Raw genomic sequence first — 18,316 nt, forward strand, 5'->3', positions numbered from 1 at the left:
TTGTGAGGCCACATTTAAGTCTGGAAAAATAATGTCATGATTCATGAACAGAGTCAGCCAGGAGTGTGTGATGTGGGGAAAGTGCCACATTTTTTTTTTTTTTTTTTGCTTTTTAGGGCTGCACCCATGGCATCTGGAGGTACGCAGGCTAGGGGTCGAATTGGAGCTACAGTTGCCGGGCACAGCCACAGCCACACCAGATCCGAGCCATGTCTGTGACCTACACCACACCTCACAGCAACGCTGGATCCTTAACCCACTGAGCGAGACTAGGGGTTGAGCCTGCAACCTCATGGTTCTTAGATTTGTTTCCACTGCACCATGTCGGGAACTCTGGGAACATGCTGCTCTTGTTCATACCATACCAAACACTCAAGAAAACCATTTTCAGGCTGATCACATTTTTGGCCATCTTTTTCAAATCAAGTTGGCAAAAGTGATAGCATTATCAAAATCTCCATGGTAGCCCAGTGGGTAAGAGCGTGCATGGACTTAGCAGTCAGACTCTAAGTTAGAACCCAGGCTTTGCTGTCATATCTGCTCTATGACCTTGGACTTGACTTCACTTCTCAGTTACGTTTCTGGATCTACCAAATAGTGATGATAGTTGCAGTACCTACCTCATAAGGGTTGTTAGGAAGATTAAATTTGAAACAAAAGCCCAGTATTCACAGTGCTCAATGATTGATAGCTGCTGTTAGTGATGATGATAGTGTTAAACCAAAACAGCAAAACACCGCCTCCCTCCATTCTGCTAGTGATAAAGAATTACAGATGTCAGGAGCTCTCCTCGTGGTGCAGCGTAATGAACCCGACTAGGGTCCATGAGGACACAGTTTGATCCCTGGCCTCGCTCAGTGGGCTAGGGATCCGGCGTTGCCATGAGCTATGGTGTAGGTTGCAGATGAGGCTTGGATCTGGCATTGCCATGGCTCTGGCACAGGCTGTCAGCTGCAGTTCCGATTTGACCCCTTGCCTGGAAACTTTATATGTCACAGGTATGGCCCTAAGGAAAAAAAAATTACAGGTGTCATTTTGTTTTTTTCCCAGCCTTCTTTGCATCCTTTGACTCTGCTCCTATTAATTAAAAAATAATAATAATTTCAAAAAAATACAAGATTTGAGCACATCGCCTCCAAACCCTCCCCTGCCCTTTAAAAAGTCACCAGCCTGTAGCTTCAGTACTGCCAGCGATCTTTTGATGTATGATAAGTTTTTTCCCCTAAAAATGTTATTGTGCTAGTTGGTGCTCTACTTGGCAAATGTTTACACTACCATTTGCTACTAGAACTGCTTTTAATCCTTAGGCGCCTTTACTTAGCTGTCCCATTGGAAGATAGATAGCAGAGGTGCAGAAGTACATTTTTAAAAAATCATTAAAAATTTTTTAGCATAAAAATTTGGTATTATTTGCATACCATAAAATTTACCCATCTTAAGTGTATTTAAAAGAAGAGGTTTTTTGTTTGTTTGTTTGTTTTTGTCTTTTGCCATTTCTAGGGCTGCTCCCTCAGCATATGGAGGTTTCTAGGCTAGGGGTCTGATAGGAGCTGCAGCCACCAGCCTACACCAGAGCCACAGCAACTCGGGATCTGAGCTGTGTCTGCAACCTACGCCACAGCTCCCGGCAATGCCAGATCCTTAATCCACTGAGCAAGGCCAGGGATCGAACCCTCAACTTCATGGTTCCTAGTCGGATTCGTTAACCACTGAGCCACGACGGGAACTCCAAAAGAAGAGTTTTAATACATTTTTGTGTCACATGTTTCTTACACATCTTCAGCATCACGTTAGTCCAGTCTTAGAATAATTCAGCGAGCCCCCAAAGTGTCCATTTCTGGTCATTCCCCATGTACATTCCCAGTCATAGGATACTACTGATCTTTTTTCCTTCTGTGGTTTTACTTTTTCTAGATATTTCAAATAAATGGAGTTGTCTTTGTGTCTGGCTTCTTTTCTTCAGCACAGTGTTTTTGAAGTTCATTTGTGTTATTGCCTACATCAGTAGTCATTCCTGCTTTTTGTTGACTGGAATTGCATTGTGGCAATCTACACATTCTGAAAAATCCGTTCTCCAATATGTTTGAATTGTTTCCAGTTTTAGGCTATTTGCAACCTAACTGCCAGGAACATTCTTGTCTTACTCTTTGTGTGCTTATCTGTGCCCAAGAGAAATGAAAACACACCTTGGTGTGAAATTATTGGTTTCTATGATGAGAAGCTTACAAATTGTTTTTCAAAATGGCTGTGTGATTGCACTTTCCCACGAGCAATGGCTGCGATGTGAGGGTTCTTTTTTCTTCATATTCTTGTCAACATTTTATATGGATGTTCCCAGACTAGTGGTCAAATTGGAGCTGCAGCTTCTGCCCTATACCACAGCCACAGCAACACCGGATCGGAATTGCCTCTGCAACCTACATTGCAGCTTGCAGCAATGCTGGATCTGTAACCCACTGAATGGGGCTGGGAATCGAACCTGCTGCCTCCTCATGGATACTAGTTGGGTTCGTTACTGCTGAGACAAAACCCCTTGTTTTGGTTTTAATTTCCAGTTTCCTCATGACTTATGGTGTTCAGCACTTCTCTTGTACATTCCGCGTGATATCTATGTTACTCATCTTAAAAAGTTGTTTATTATTATATTGTAAAAATCCTTTATATAGTCTACAGACATCCTTTATTAGATAACTATTTAGCTCTTTATATGTTCTTCATATGTAGACCTTATCAGATAATTATTTTGCCATTGTTTTCTCTCAATCTGGCTTGTGTTTTCCCCTTTAAAATTATTTCTTTTGAAGAGCAGGAGTTTTAATTTTAATGGAATTCAACTTAGTTTTTTTCTTTTATGGTCTTTAAAATTTTTTTCTTTCCTTTTATGCATATGTTATACTTAAAATTTTTTTTTCCTAATCCACAATCATTTTCTCCATGTGCCTTCTTCCACACAACTACAAGCTTTATAGTTTTGGTTCTTACTTTTAGATCTATTATCTAATTCATTTTGAGTTACTTTTTGTAGATGGTGCAACGTAAGGGTTAATGTTCTTCTCCCCCCTCCATGTGTTTAACCAGTTTTGGGTACCATTTATTGAAATTTACCATTTACCAATACCCCAGTGTTTGGATTTTTGTAACTTTATAGTAAGATTTCAATTCAAGTAGTACTTTCAACTTCTGGTCTAAAAGTAGCCCCCGTTCAGAAATTTCCCAGCAGCCTCCATGTCTGTGTCTCTGGGGGATTGTGGGCAAATAAAGCCATTAAGACATCTCAGGGAACATCAGTGCTATTTGGGTTTGGGTCAGCCTGAATTACCTGTCACTTTATTGAGTTACCTGTCACAGCTGGCAGCATTTAATGGATCATATAGTTCCAGCAGAATCATAACTGTGTATAATGCCTACTATGGCCCAGGTGCTTTATGTAATTATCTCATTTAATGCTGCCGAGGTGCTCCAAAGAGGACATCATTCTCATTTTAAAGTTGAGTCCCCAGTAACCTTTTACTGGTCACACACCTAAGCAGCTGCTAGTGATAGAACAATATCAGCAGCAGAATTTACATGAGAAGGCCAGGTTCTGAAACCTTACCTGTTTGATGATCTTAAACAGGTTCTTTCAGATATGTGCTTTCCTAGGTTCTTTCAGCTCCTTCCTGCGTCCTTCTCATAGTGACCTATTGCTTTGTGGAGAGGAGGTTTATCTTTTTTGTTTGTAAGAGGAAATAGGAGGAAGAGTGAAAAAAGGCATGAGTCCTTCTTCCTTTTCTTGGAAGTTTCCTGTCTTTGCTTCTGTCACTCTTCCCCTCCAAACTCCTAAAGTGGCTTCCCAAAAACTATCAGGACTCATCAAAGAGTAGTGGGGTGTTGATTTGTTGTAAGGTTGTCATTGCCAGTCTGTTGCTTTAAATAGCTATTATTTTTTCTTAGTGACTTACAAAATAGTTTGTAATTTTGTGTTTCATGAATTCTTCTGGTTAAAATGTTACCGACGGTATCATACTATACTGTGGACTGCCTTTATGTCTTTCTTTGGTTTGGATTCATTAGCAATTTTTCTTCGTTATATTAGCACATTAATAAAAAAACATTCTGAATGGTATAGATCAAGCAATAATTGTTTAACATCATCATTCATAAGTTTTAGCTCTTGACTGTTGCATAGTATGATGTCCTTGAACAAATTGGTTGTTATGGAATTAGAATGGGCTTAGGGAGGCTGGCACAGTACTTGTGCCCCAGTAGTGCTGGGAAGAATTGATGGCTCCTCTTACATAACAGTTTATTACACTGCTTACAGACTGTCACTTGAGGAGAATCTATTCGTTTTATTTACTGTGATAATTTCTTATTTGCATACAGAGTTCCTTTTATTTTTCATGAATCATCTCTGCCTAATACCCTAGCTGCATTTCATTACTTATGATGATCTCCAGACTGATCGAGTCCTGGTTAAAATCAAAATGCATTTTTTTCCCATTTCTTTCCCCTTTAGACCTCTCAGATTATGAAATCAGATGTTTCTAGTGCTCTAGAAAAATGACGATTTGGATATTAAATTAACATTAGCTTCTTTCTATTATTTAATAATTTTTCTCTTATTGGGTTCTATCTAATACTCTAAAGAGTAAAGGGCTCTTAAGAGAGTTAATACTGTTTTAAGTTTGATAATGAATCAGAGTGTGAATTATTACAGATTGCTGTCACTTGAAGGAAAAGAAAATGCAGTAGCTCAGTTGTGAAAACATTCCTTGAAGCTGATTAAATCTAGTAGTAGATAAATGTTATAATAAAGACATACTACTGTCAGTAGCAGTCACACAGTTTTTCTTAGATCCATAATATACACAAAGTGGTAAACATTGATACACATAAAATATCACAGGCACATATCTGTTGTGTTTGTATTCCTTTCTGTGCATCTTGGAATAAACCTTTGGTGCAGTGGAAGTGATTCTTCTGTGGATCAGAGAAAGTGCTGCTGGGTCCTTCATTGTTAAGCTCTTTGTTCTCAAAGATCACACCCAGAAAAAAGAAACTTGGAGAGCAGTTGCCCTCATTATTGAAAATGTCCAATCCTGCCTTTCCTAATCCACTCTTACTCTTGCAAATTATCATGTAGAGCATTATTTTTGCATCTTTTTACACAAGAATTTTTAAAAATTTATTTATTTTTTATTTTTTTGCTCTTTAGGGCTGTACCAGAGGCATATTGAGGCTAGGGGTTGAATTGGAGCTACAGCTGCAGGCCCATGCCACAGCCACAGTAACGGGGATCCCAGCTGCATCTGCAACCTACACCACAGCTTACAGCAATGCTGGACCCTCAACCCACTGAGGGAGGCCAGGGATTGAATCCGCAACCTCATGTTTACTAGTGGGATTCGTTTCCGTTGTGCCATAGTGGGAACTCCTACTCAAGAATTTTTTTGAGAAATTATTCACTTTTGAATGTCTGACTTTAAACAGTTATGGCATAATTTTTATTTCAGTAATCTCAAGCTTTTCTATTGCATATAGGCAAACTATGAATCACAACAAATTAAGGTAATTAAACATCCATTCATTTACCAGGCATTTCCTCCGCTCTCTGATACTGTATGCTGGGCACTGGGCTAGCCTGAGGAGTACAGTGTGGAAATGAGTAGGTCAGGCTTCTGCTTTTATTCAGCTTTCAGTGCTAGCAATTAGACAGGCAGCTACAAGAAAGTGTAATAAGTGTTACGGCGGGAACTCAAAATGTGTTGAGTAGACACCTCATAATTCTTACTGAAATTGGGCCTTACGTATTTTACATTAGCTTATACAAATAGAAGTTTCACAGCAAGTCTGCTTCCTGATTTACCATGCGGTTTAATGGAGAGATGTTATTTTTGAGTATTACTTGTATATTGGTTGTAAGAAAAATTACATCTACTCTAAGGAATCTAACAGGATTCTACATTTTTTATTCATATTTGTTTGTTTCTTTATATTTCAGATTTCTCTTGGATTTGGCTACAAACTTATAGATCTTCTGCACTGTGTACAGGCACAGGTGAGTTAAAAATAAGCTTTCCTATTGGTTTATTTTGATTTTTTAAGTAAAGTCAAATATTTAACATACCCTTTATAGTTTGGCAAAATAGTATGTAAATAAAATGAATATAAATTAAAAAAATGTGTATTTGTCTACATGTGTTTAACTATGAAAATTCACTGAGCGTGTTAGAAATGATGTTTGAAGGTAAAATAGCTATGTCTGTTTATTGGTGTTTTCTGTGTGTATTTGGGAAGAGTTTATGAATTTATCCATTGGGTGAGGTGACGTATAATTTCATAGCCTGGCAAATTTACATTTGTGAAATGAATTTATATTTATTTTCATATGTAAATAAAATAGCTACTATAGATTTTGGCAGCAAATTTCTGTCTTTATGTGGGTAGATTTAATGAATAGACTTTTCTTGTCCAGCTAGTCTGAAATAGCTTTTCAGTCACTCTTTATCACACAATCCTGATTTATTTTTATCATAATATTTATCAAAGTGATATATTCTTTTTAGTCTCCTCTACTAGAATATAGAGTCCATGAACATTGGGGCATTTTGTCTTGTGAAAAACAGTATCCCTAACCCTCAGGTTAGTGCTTGTTAAATAGAAGACTGAATAAACATTTGTTACAGTAATTGTTGACTAATACACATTAAGAATTTATTTAGGAGTTGTTGCTCTGGTGCAGCCGCTTAAGAATCTGACTGCAGCGGCTCGGGTCACTGAGGAGCTGAGGGTTTGATCCTTGGCCTGGCGCAGTGGGTTAAAGGATCCATTGTTGCCGCTTCTGTAGCATACCTCGTAGGTGTGGCTTGGATTCAATCCCTGGCTGGGTAACTTCCATATGCTGCAGGCCATAAAAAGGGGGAAAAAAAAGTACTTATATTCAATCTTTGAACTTTGCATCTGTACATAAATGGTAGAAATAGTTCCTTCTGCTTATTTCTAAATATGAAATTAATTTATATCAGATACTTAAAATATATCACTCTTACATGTTCAAGGAAATTATGTGTTAGATATGTTACGTACTGAAGCATGATTATTCAGGGTAGAATTCAGAGGGTGGTGCTTCCAATTCTGTTTTTATTTTGTCACTACCTTAGAAGGTTCTTGGTTGAGCTCAAATGGTAGATGAACCTGGAGCAAGTGTGAGAGCTTCTCACCTCCTTACTCTACCATGCTCCCATATTGGATATCCTTTGTGACGTCTTTATGGATAACAAAGTAGTTTTGAAAGTAATTGTCCAGAGTTCCTATTGTGGCCTTAGTGGTAACAAAGCTGGCTAGTATCCTTAAGGATGCAGGTTCGATGCCTGGCCTTGCTCATTGAGTGGGTTAAGGTTCTGGTGGTGTTGTGCAGGGCAGCAGCTGCAGCTCCAGTTGGATCCCTAGCTTGGGAAATTCCATATGCTGAAGGTGTGGCCCTCAAAAGCAAAAAATAAATAAACAAATAAATAAATAAAATTTAAGAAAAAGTAATTGTCCAGTTTTAGTCTCTGAAAACCAAGTAAGTTAGAAATTTACCACTACCTGTCACTATATACAAAATGCAATTTACTTAATTCATTTTCTCTTTGTAGGTTGGGTGGAATTTTTGGTCATTTTTCTGTCCTTTATAATGATGTTTGAATTCATTATCAAAGATAGCGATATGCATACGCTGACCACCTGTTTCCTTGTGTCCTTGGCTGTTTTCTTTAATTGTTCCAGGATGTTAGTGCTACTGTTGGGTTCCTGTGTCTTGTTTTCTTGTGTGTTTTGTTTTTAATCTGTTTCAGATTCTTCAGGCTTGATCTCTCCTGCCACCCTGAGTTTTCATTTATAGAAATAACTAAGTCTGACTTTTAGGTTATTTTTTTTTTAAGTGAAATTTTAGGAATTACATAGCCAGTTTTTATTCACATCTAATTTATAAGTGCAATTTGCAGGGATTCCTTTGATAATACTAATAATAGCAGCTATTACTTATTCCTCCCTTACTGTGTGCCAGGCATTATGTAAGTGCTTTTCATTATCTTCAGAATAACAGATAAGGAAATTGAAGCTTACAGAGGTTAAATGACTTTTCCAAGGTCATATCAAGTAAGTGGCATTTTGCTACTCCAAAGACTTTGATCTTAACCCCTGAGCTCCATTTTCTGCCTAAATAGCCCTGAATATAAGCATATTTGTGGCAATAAGTGTAATATAAGAAAACTGTATGTATTTGAGGACTTTAAAATTAACTTGATATGAAGTATTATTTTGCTTATGTTTCATTAGCTGGTCTTAACTTTTAACCTTTATTTCTATCTGGGGAATATGACAGCTCATTTGAAATTTAATGACAACCTAAACAACTTACATTTCTGCCCCAGCACTTCATTTCATGGTCACTTCGAGGGGTCAGGTACAGGGGGAGAAGCCATTCAGATTCCTTTTTCTGTTATAAACATGGGAGACTATGAATCGGCATTCTTTATTCTAATATTCTTTGTAATATTAGAAATTTTAGGTTATGACTGGTATATGTAGTTTGTTGGATGAATCACTTTTCCTCCAGAGAACAGATTTTGTGAAATATTGTGACTATGGAATACTTAGAACCCTTATCTTGGAACTCGTAATAACTTATGACTCTGGGGGAAATTATTTAAGGAATGAAGTGACATGGCTGAGGTAAAGCAGGATTCATTCTAATAGACCTTCAGCTTTCCTCATTTAATTTATTTTCAAGGATGAGTGGGACATACCCTATATTGCAGGTCCTAAATGATTAGTATTGTGCACAAAATATTCTTGAAGGCGATGTCGTTGTAATATCTTAAAATGTTGGTTGGAAATCATGATTAAGGATACTACTTCATGCTTTCCTAAAGGATTGTATTTGTGAGTTTAAGTACAAAGTCCAGATTTGAGTACATGGTTAGGGAATTCTGTAGTTTGAATTTAAAAAGACAAAATCTATTTAACAGATTGACCTATGCTTCTTTTTTTTTTTTTTTTTTTTTTTCTTTTGTCTTTTTGCCATTTCTTGGGCCGCTCCCACAGCATATGGAGGTTCCCAGGCTAGGGGTCGAATCGGTGCTGTAGCTACTGACCTACGCCAGAGCCACAGCAACTCGGGATTCGAGCCACGTCTGCAACCAACACCACAGCTCATGGCAATGCCAGATCCTTAACCCACTGAGCAAGACCGGGGATCGAACCCGCAACCTCATGGTTCCTAGTTGGATTCGTTAACCACTGAGCCACAATGGGAACTCTGAGACCTATGCTTCTTAATCGAAAGCTGCAACAGTGTTTCCATTGCAGTCTCACATTTTTAGTATTTTCAGAGTTAGCCAATAAAATTTTTTGTAGAATTGATAGTCAAAATAGGAGCAAGTGTTAGATAAATCTGTTGGACAGTAAGCCTCGAAATGTAATTTTCCTTTTACTGTGGAAAACTGGACTCACTGTGGATTCATATATATTTTGAATTTGCCTGTAAGTTTATTTCTGTGTGTTAGCGGTATCCGAGAGCACAGCTGGGGTGGGTGTGTGAAGAATTGTTCAGATGCCCTCGGTAGAGAGTTCTCCACAGTATAATACAGTAAAATATACTTCTGGTGATACTAATACATTTTGTTATGTATGCAGTGTTTTTCAATACTAAGCATTGTATTAAGTGTATGAAAACAGAAATTCTGTCCATATTGGATATGTCCATATTGGCTATGACATGGTTAAAAGTACATTTCAAATGACTATGCATTGGATTTTGCATTTCTTCTTTGTTTACGTGAGATGTGAGATTTGTGATTAGGTATCTGATTTAACCAGGAGATGTGTAAATTCCCACAATGACAGGCAGCTTGAGTTGAGCTATAAATCCGAGGCTTTGAGCGCTGTCCCCTGAAAACTGGTATTATTCTAAACAAAAATGTAGAACATTTAAATGTATCTTTCGCTTTAGGCAAAAATCTGCCAACACTTAATTGTATTGCTATTTTTGTGGTATTTCCTTCAGATGTCAGCATGGTAGGCACTGTGATTTGGAAAATAAATATTTTGACAGTTGACAAAATGCCCTCAGTCATTTAGCTATTCAAACTAGAGTCCTAATCCTCGCCCCCCTGGGTCAGCCCCTCTGCTCTTGCACATAGGGTAGACTGCTGCAGTCAGCACAAAATAGGCTTCCTGGTAGGTTGAAATTATCTTCCAGTGGGTGTTATTGACACAGAGCCACATTTTGAAACTGTTTGTGGGACAGGCCAGTTTTGCAAGCATTTTTACCATTCCATTTTTCCTCCCTTTTTATGCACACATTCATGTAAACAGATTGGTTTAGTTTTCACCGTTAAGACTACATTTATTCAGCACCCTTAACTTTCTTTCCTCTTCCCTCCTTCCCTTTACCTTCAGGCCATTCCCTCCTTCCTTCTGACTCTCTGTTCTTTCAGAATATTAATTATTTCCATCATGCTAGTCTATGTGGAGTGCTGTTGGAAATATAAAGAATGCCTACTAAAGATTGTTGGCCTGGGAGAAGAACGTCAATGCATGTTTAACTGCATATCTCCTTGCTCATTATTTTTACACTGATATTCGTCTTTCTGATTTTTCTTCTATGGAGAAAGAACTGAGCATTGATTTATGAATCGTATGTCTGTTTCTACTATAAGCCTCTATCTAGCCATGCAAAGAGAGGTCAAGGCAGTGCTGGCAGTCACCAAAGCTGTCTCTCCTGAGTCAGTGTTTTGTTTGCTTGGAGTTGCTTGTGCTTTCAAAGTGCTCCTGGGAAGGTGCACACCTTGTCAGGTGGGTGTGTTGTGTTTAGTGAGGTTGAGATGGTCACGGAGGTCAGGCCGTCTCCATTTAGAGCCAGTGGCGTGGCGATTTCCATAGGTACAGAAGGCCAAGTGATGTGCGTTGTGATGTCCAAGCAACCTGAGTGCAATGCTGAAAAATGCACTATGCGGGACTTGATTTTTCTGGTCCATCCGAATGCTAGAAAAGCAAAATTTAGAATTACAGTGATTTTAAAACATAATTTTTTATAAAATTCGCAAGGCTGTTTCTTGGCTTGTAGAAACAGCATTAGGAATTGATGAGTTTCAGTTTTGAGAGATTTACTGTGAGAGCATTATGTTTTTTTAATTGAAAACATCTAAGTATGATTTCTGTTGGCATCTTGGGTATTCTTTGAAAATAGTTAAAGTGAAAAATATTGCCAGTCTCTACCTCGTAGAGATCTTTTGAGTTAGTGTGTTCGAGGAATTAGCATTGGAGCCAAGACTCTTGTTGAAAAGAGAGGGCTCTGGTTTCTCAGCTGTGTTTCTTCTCTGTGCTGTGGCACAGGTAAATATGTGCCTGGGGAGGGCAGGTGCTTGCAGATTGCTGATGAAATGTGTCTTCTCCTGTTTTTGGTTATTGGCCTTTAGATTTCAATTCAAACTTGTATATTCTACTTAACTGCTTAGTGAAGTTGTTAGCTTTAGGGAAAAGGTCTGTGATGAGCAGAATTTCACATTAGTGCGACCATAGGAACGAAAACATAGTATTTGACTTGGGGTTGGTAATTAGGAGTTTTAGCTATGCCGTTTCTTTCATTTTGGAAGCAAAGTGACAGATACATGTTATTTTCTGTACAGGTGTTGACTTTGAGTCAGCTGACTTTGCCAGAATTGCCTTAAAGAGAATATAGCAAATAAAATCAGGCTGCTTCCATTAAATACACCTCATAGTTTACTTTTGAAGATCAAATCATTTAGGTCATTCTCCACTGTTTACAGCATCTAGATGTAAGGGATAAATAAACTTTAATTTATAAAATTATACATGTTTGTGAAATTAGTTACATAGACAGTCTTCCTTCCTTTTACTCTTTTTATTCTGTGACTCTTTGCCATCAAGATATAGATGTTTCCACTGAAACTTCCATTGCTAGCTTAAGATGCAGAAAAACTAGACACAACCAGAAAAGTTAACAGTAAAGTTTGCAAATTGTGGATGCATTACGTTGCCTAGGCATTGTTTGGTACATCGTGAATGATTCTTGGGAGTCTCCAATTGGTAGAAATATATTTTTTGTTCTAGTCACAGTTACACTTCTACCTTTCCATCCAAAAAGAGCCAAGGGAGAGAAGAAAGAAGCCATTTAATAATGGCTAAATGGAATTTAATCATATCCTATAAATGTATATAGTCTCTTTCCCGAACATTTTAAGTACATGTCTTCACGCAAGGTTGAGATTGTGGTGCCACCGTCTGTAGAATTGTTTGCCGTTGCTACTTTTGGAAGTATTAAAAAATATTGACTTGATTTAGAATTGATTAATTTGAGAACTTTGCTTCTTTTATTTAATCCAACGGTTTTGGCCCTTCTGGTGCCAGTTACATAAGTTTCATAAGCAGAAGTCATACATTTGAAGTTTTGAGGTTTCCACCTAAAGTACTGGATGTCTGCTGGCTGTCAGTGTCACAGTGCCTTATATGAAAACTGAGACTTTGAAGTCTTTACCTAAAGTATAAAAGAATATCTTCGAAGAAATTCCAGTGTCGTAATTATTGAATTGGTGGCTTGAATTAGAATAGAGAACCAGGGCTGGAGGAAGCAGTTTATCTCATGGTTTCTTTCACTTATTTGTCACTAAAAAAGCTATTTGTTCTAGATTTCTAATTTTTCCTTTTTATAGCAGTTTTATTACAGTCCATAAAATAATCTGTTTCCTAGGCTATAAGATTGAGTGTGAAAATAGAAGATGGTTTTAAACTAATATATTTTGAAAACAACATGGTGGTTACTCAGGCTATTATATTTGAATGGAATGGAAATGTAAAATTCCTTTGATTTAAATTAAACATGTTAGACAAATTAGGTAAGGATATAATAGTAGATTTTGTTTTATTAACCCAATGGAATCTTTTATTTATTTATTTATTTATTTATTTATTTATTTGTCTTTTTGCTATTTCTTGGGCCGCTCTCGCGGCATATGGAGATTCCCAGGCTAGGGGTCGAATTGGAGCTGTAGCCTCTGGCCTACGCCAGAGCCACAGCAACGCGGGATCCGAGCCGCGTCTGCAACCTACACCACAGCTCACGGCAACGCCGGATCATCAACCCACTGAGCAAGGGCAGGGATCAAACCCGCAACCTCATGGTTCCTAGTCGGATTCGTTAACCACTGCGCCACAACGGGAACTCCCAGTGGAATCTTGATCTTAGATTTTCTTTGAAGCTACATGCTTTGGAACATTAAAATTTTTCTCTAATAAAGAAGTTAGATATTATTGCTGCTGCTTCAAAATGTTCAGAAATTTCATGGAACATTTATTGCCCAACAGGTAAGCTATTACTTTTTTGAACTTGTTTACTGACATATTTATACTATAGATCAAGGTCTGTTTAGAACTTTCTCTTTTAAAGTATCTTATGAAAATATAAAATCTTAGCCTTTTGTTATATACTGCTGTTATCTTTTAAGTGTATTTTGATTTTAACATATCCTAAATGCCAGTGGCTATTGCTTTAAATTATACTGTGTGTTCATATATTTCATCTGTTTCCCATCTTTCAGTTTTTTTCATCCTTATTTTTAAAAGGAAAACAAAACCAAACCTTTCTTCTTTCACAGCACAGTGCTTATCATCAAAGCTGGTCAACCCCTGAGCCAAGTGCTATCTGCAGCGCTGGCCGCAGCCCCATGGATGTTCTGCCGTAGTGGCATCCTCAAGTCCCATGGGGCCCAGGAATGCCACCCAGGAGCCATATGCTTACTTACTCCTTGACCCTTCCTTGTTTAAGGGAAGGAAAATAAGAGGCATTTATTTTTTACCTGTTTATTCTCACAAATTTGATCTCTTTGTCTTATAGTGGTATTTCTACTTTAGTGTTTTTAATTAAGGCATTACTTTTACTCAGGTCTCTGTTGATTAAGGGTCCTATTTCCTACCACATTCACGGGCTGATCATGAAAACAATATACCTGATCATTTGCTTATACATCACGACGAGGTCTTATGACAGAAGGGTTTCACAGTGTTTCGAAGCAGAGATTAATATAAATTATCTTAAGGGGTAGAGAGGAAAGGAAAAACAAACATTTAGTATTATTTGTGGTAAGACATGGTTCTTGTCCTTTACATGTATTAAATCAATTTAAACTCTGAATAAATTATTTGGGCAGGAATTGAAGTATGTCCTGATCATGTCTAAATTCTCTTTGATTTGAATTTGAGACTGAATCACATTTTCTTTTCAAAGCATTCATATTTTATATCCTGGGCCATAATGTATATAGCGAAATAAAACTTTCTGTCTTTCAACTCATCTGCTTTTAATTGAATCTTGTAACAATTGCAAAGACATTTTGTGCCATCTTGTATATTAGTTAAGGAAAATGATTATTATCTCCGAAAAGGAAACTTGATTAAATGATCCCATCAGATACCACAAAATGAATTTTGTCAGAAGTGCTCAAAAGATGTGAATCAAGGATGTGAAGGAGATTGAGTTAGAAACATCCTACTTCATTAAACTTTTTTTTTCATTATATAGAGCAACTCCTAATGTTTTGGTTTTTCATTGTTTTGTTCATAGAACATTTTCAACATACTGCTGCCTGTATGTGCACATGTAACTTTTCTGTGTCAAGGTGTCATTAAATATATAAATGTGGGAGCTATATCTAGTCACTCATGATGGAGCATGATAATGTGAGAAAAAAGAAGGTATGTATGTATGTGTGACTGGGTCACCTTGCTGTACAGTAGAAAATTGACAGACCACTGTAAACCAGTTATAATGGAAAAAAATAAAAATCATTAAAAATAAATAAATATATAAATGCATTTATTTTATTTAAAAGAACATTACTGTATTACCAAAGATTGATAATCATGAGGGGACCCCAAACAGGTAGAAAGTAGGATATGAACACAGGTTAAGACAAGTGTTTAAACCATCTATTTAATCAAATGTACAGTTTACTTATATTTGATTAAATGTCACAGGCCAATCAGCAATGTGGTTTCAATACAGAGACATGAATGTAGAACCAAGTATTATCAACACAAATCCTATTTTAATCATAGTACAAATGTAGTAGAAAGTCGATGGAACTGACATATGGTTTCTACTTGCTAGTGTGCCTAGTGTGCTTATCATGGGCCAGGTAGTGTTCTGAGCTCTTCCCATTGTAACCCACAGAACCCTCACAGGAAGCCGAGTAAGTAGCTGCTGTTTTAACGATAGGCAGAGAAGGCCCTGAGAAACCCAGTGACTTCCCCAGTGATGGGCCAGTTTAATTAGCTAGTTGAAAGCAGTGCAAACCCTGTCTGCCCTTGGTAGTGTTTTGCCTGTGAAAGTTTGTCCTCTTAAAATATAGAGAGCAGGCAGACCATTAAAATAAAAAAATAGTGGTCTCCAAATAACGTTTCAAGCTAATCTTCTAAGTATGGCAAAGGATGTAACAAGGCTGTGGGGGTGGTATTTTCATCTCTTCCCTCCCAGTGAGGGTCTTGCGGGGCCACCAAGTTGCTGAATTGTGGACTATATCAGAAATGGTTGTCCGACATCAATTAATTAAGGGAAATGCAGGTCACAGAAATTATGTTAAGCTGTTCTTTGGTCTCAAATGAGGTTACACAGATAATTCATTCAATGGGATTTGGATTTAGATGTTTCATTAACATGGATTATTTTGTTTTAATGGATGGAAAGAGGGCTACCTCACTTTCTTTTTCATGTTCTCTTTACAAATAATATTAGAAGAATCTTTTTTTTTTTATGTAATTTTTATTTATTTTTTTTGTCTTTTTATTTTTAGTCCTTTTCTAGGTCCGCTTCCCGTGGCACATGGAGCTTCCCAGGCTAGGGGTGGAATCGGAGCTGTAGCCACCAGCCTAAGCCAGAGCCACAGCAATGCAGGATCCAAGCTGTGTCTGCGACCTACACCACAGCTCACGGCAACGCCGGATCATCAACCCACTGAGCAAGGGCAGGGATCAAACCCGCAACCTCATGGTTCCTAGTTGGATTCGTTAACCACTGCGCCACAACAGGAACTCCTAGAAGAATCTTAAAAAGGAATTTCCTGGACTTCTCATAATAAGAAATCCTATGACCTTTTCATACAAAAAGAAGAAAATGCTCCATTCAAAGCCAAATTTCAGTTTTTGTTTAGAAAAAGATGTATTTCTAAGCATGACTAGAGAATTCTTTCAGTTACTTTACAAAAAGCTTAATTTGTATTGAAGTACAGTTTCTGTTTCATGTTGACTGTATTATATTTTAGATAATCATGATCTCAATTAACTGACATGGCATTTATATTTTGTAAAATATTTCAAAAAAGGGGGCTACCTTCCCTCTTATATTTCTCCAAGTGTTTTTACACAGGTTCTCTATAGAATCAGTGTGTAGTGTTTTGAGGTGCTTAGAAGGTTTTGTGATATAATTAACAGTATTCACCATGAACACAAAACGAGGTTTTAATTACCATCTCAAATTTACTTTATTCACAGATGCCAGTTGACTTTTTTCTTTTAAAGCTGTTTTTAAAGCAAATATATAATAACTTAATTAATACTGTAACATATGCTTTCAGTGTTTTAATAATTCATGCTGTTTCTTAAGACACTGTTAACTCTAGTTCTAAAATTTTTACTCTGAGTCTTTACATTGTAACTCATGGTCATTGGTAGTCTCTTAACAGTTTTTGTTTCCTATACCCTCTAGTAATGTATTGACCACATCTTTTAAAAATAAAATGTGGAAATGTTTTTACAAATAAGAATATAAAAGTTTTTTAATAAGGAGGGCTTTTTTGGCATACCTACATTCTGCTAGTTCTTTCTTCTTTTTTTTAAAGGGTCACACATGTGGCATATGGACGTTTCCAGGCTAGGGGTAGAATTGGAGCTGCAGCTGCCGGCCTATGCCAGAGCCACATCAACACAGGATCCAAGCTGAGTCTGTGACCTACACCACAGCTCATGGCAATGCTGGATCCTTAACCCACTGAGTGGGGTCGGGGATCGAACCTGTATCCTCATGGATACTAGTTTGGTTCATTATCGCCGAGCCACAATAGGAGCTCCTGCTAGTTATTAATATATGTATTATTTTATCGTATTCTTACTGCTATCAGCTTGGGAAAAATTATTGCATTTTTCAGATGAAATCACTGAAGCTCATGGAGATTAATCAGTGTTACATATTGAGGCAGGTAGCTCTAGAATTTAAACCTGGGCCTATATATTTCCTATATCTGTTCTCTTTCAAGTATAGCATGGTCTCCTCTAGTGATACAAATGAAACATCTTGATTAGGTGAAGGACTGGTTTGTTTTTCATTCCCCAGCAAACTGATGATCTTTTCCAATTTCGTCTGTATTTATCTGGGAGCAGGTATTGTGCACACAGTAGAGTAGGGATGTTTTAGGTGTACAGAAGTGATATATATGGTCTTTATTCTACTTGCATCTTTTATGTAAGAAGAGACATGGAGAACAAACATTAAGTTAGATAAACGGGGTTACAAAGAAATATAACAACAAATGTAGAACAGGGTACCGTGGCAGGTGCACAATTTGGAAGGTAAGGGCCCATTGCTGTCCATCTCTCAACACTCTCGACCTTGTGGTTATCTTGCCGTGAAATCCACAACCCTGCTATGTATTCTAGATACTACAACAGGAGTAGCTAGAAATGAAACAGAAATACGGCATGTCTTTTGTTGATGGGTCTCAGTTGCCACAAAGAAAGAATAATAACTGCTAGTTACAATCTTTGCTGAAAAGTGTCTTGAGAATGTGGGCTCTTAATGGTGGCCAGTACATCCCAAGCCTAGCCGAACTTGATTGTAAATTTCCCAGTTAAACAGTAGGAAGGAACCCCTAACTCTTGGGTTTATACAAAGTATTGAGTAAATTCTTGGATTTACCTCCTAGAGTTTAATAAATTATATCCGGTATATTCTCTAATGGAAGAGCAGTTCTTGTTCTAGAGGTGTAGAAAGTTGTTAGTGGTTAATGCTTTAATGTAAGGATATTATAGGAACACGTCCTTTTTAAAAGTAGTCCGTTTCAGGTTCCTGGGACAGAGAGAACAGAAAAGGTTCAGTGTCACTGAAATAAAAGCCTGCCTCGAGGGTCCTTTATTCTTTTTTAAAAAAAGTTCTATCTTTATACTTATTAGTTTCCTTAAACTTTTTTTTTTTTTTAAGTTAAAGTATAGCTGATTTACAATGTGGTGACAGTTGAGGGTTCTTGATTCCCAATACCATCTTAAATCTATTCTTTCTGTTCAA

The 18,316-nt window shown here is 37.3% G+C and overlaps 1 protein-coding gene across 9 annotated transcripts in view; it reads left to right on the top strand.

Annotated features, from left to right (window-relative positions):
* Positions 1 to 18,316, top strand: part of NCOA2 (nuclear receptor coactivator 2) — a 357,729-nt gene that overhangs the window by 159,955 nt on the left and 179,458 nt on the right. For 8 of the 9 annotated variants that reach the window (XM_021088456.1, XM_021088457.1, XM_021088455.1 and 5 more), the window contains 1 exon segment: positions 5,984 to 6,040. The gene's annotated coding sequence lies outside the window, so the exon portion shown is untranslated. 9 annotated transcript variants of the gene reach the window in all.

This window comes from Sus scrofa, chromosome 4, assembly GCF_000003025.6.
Source record: "Sus scrofa isolate TJ Tabasco breed Duroc chromosome 4, Sscrofa11.1, whole genome shotgun sequence".
NCBI classification, from domain to species: domain Eukaryota; kingdom Metazoa; phylum Chordata; class Mammalia; order Artiodactyla; family Suidae; genus Sus; species Sus scrofa.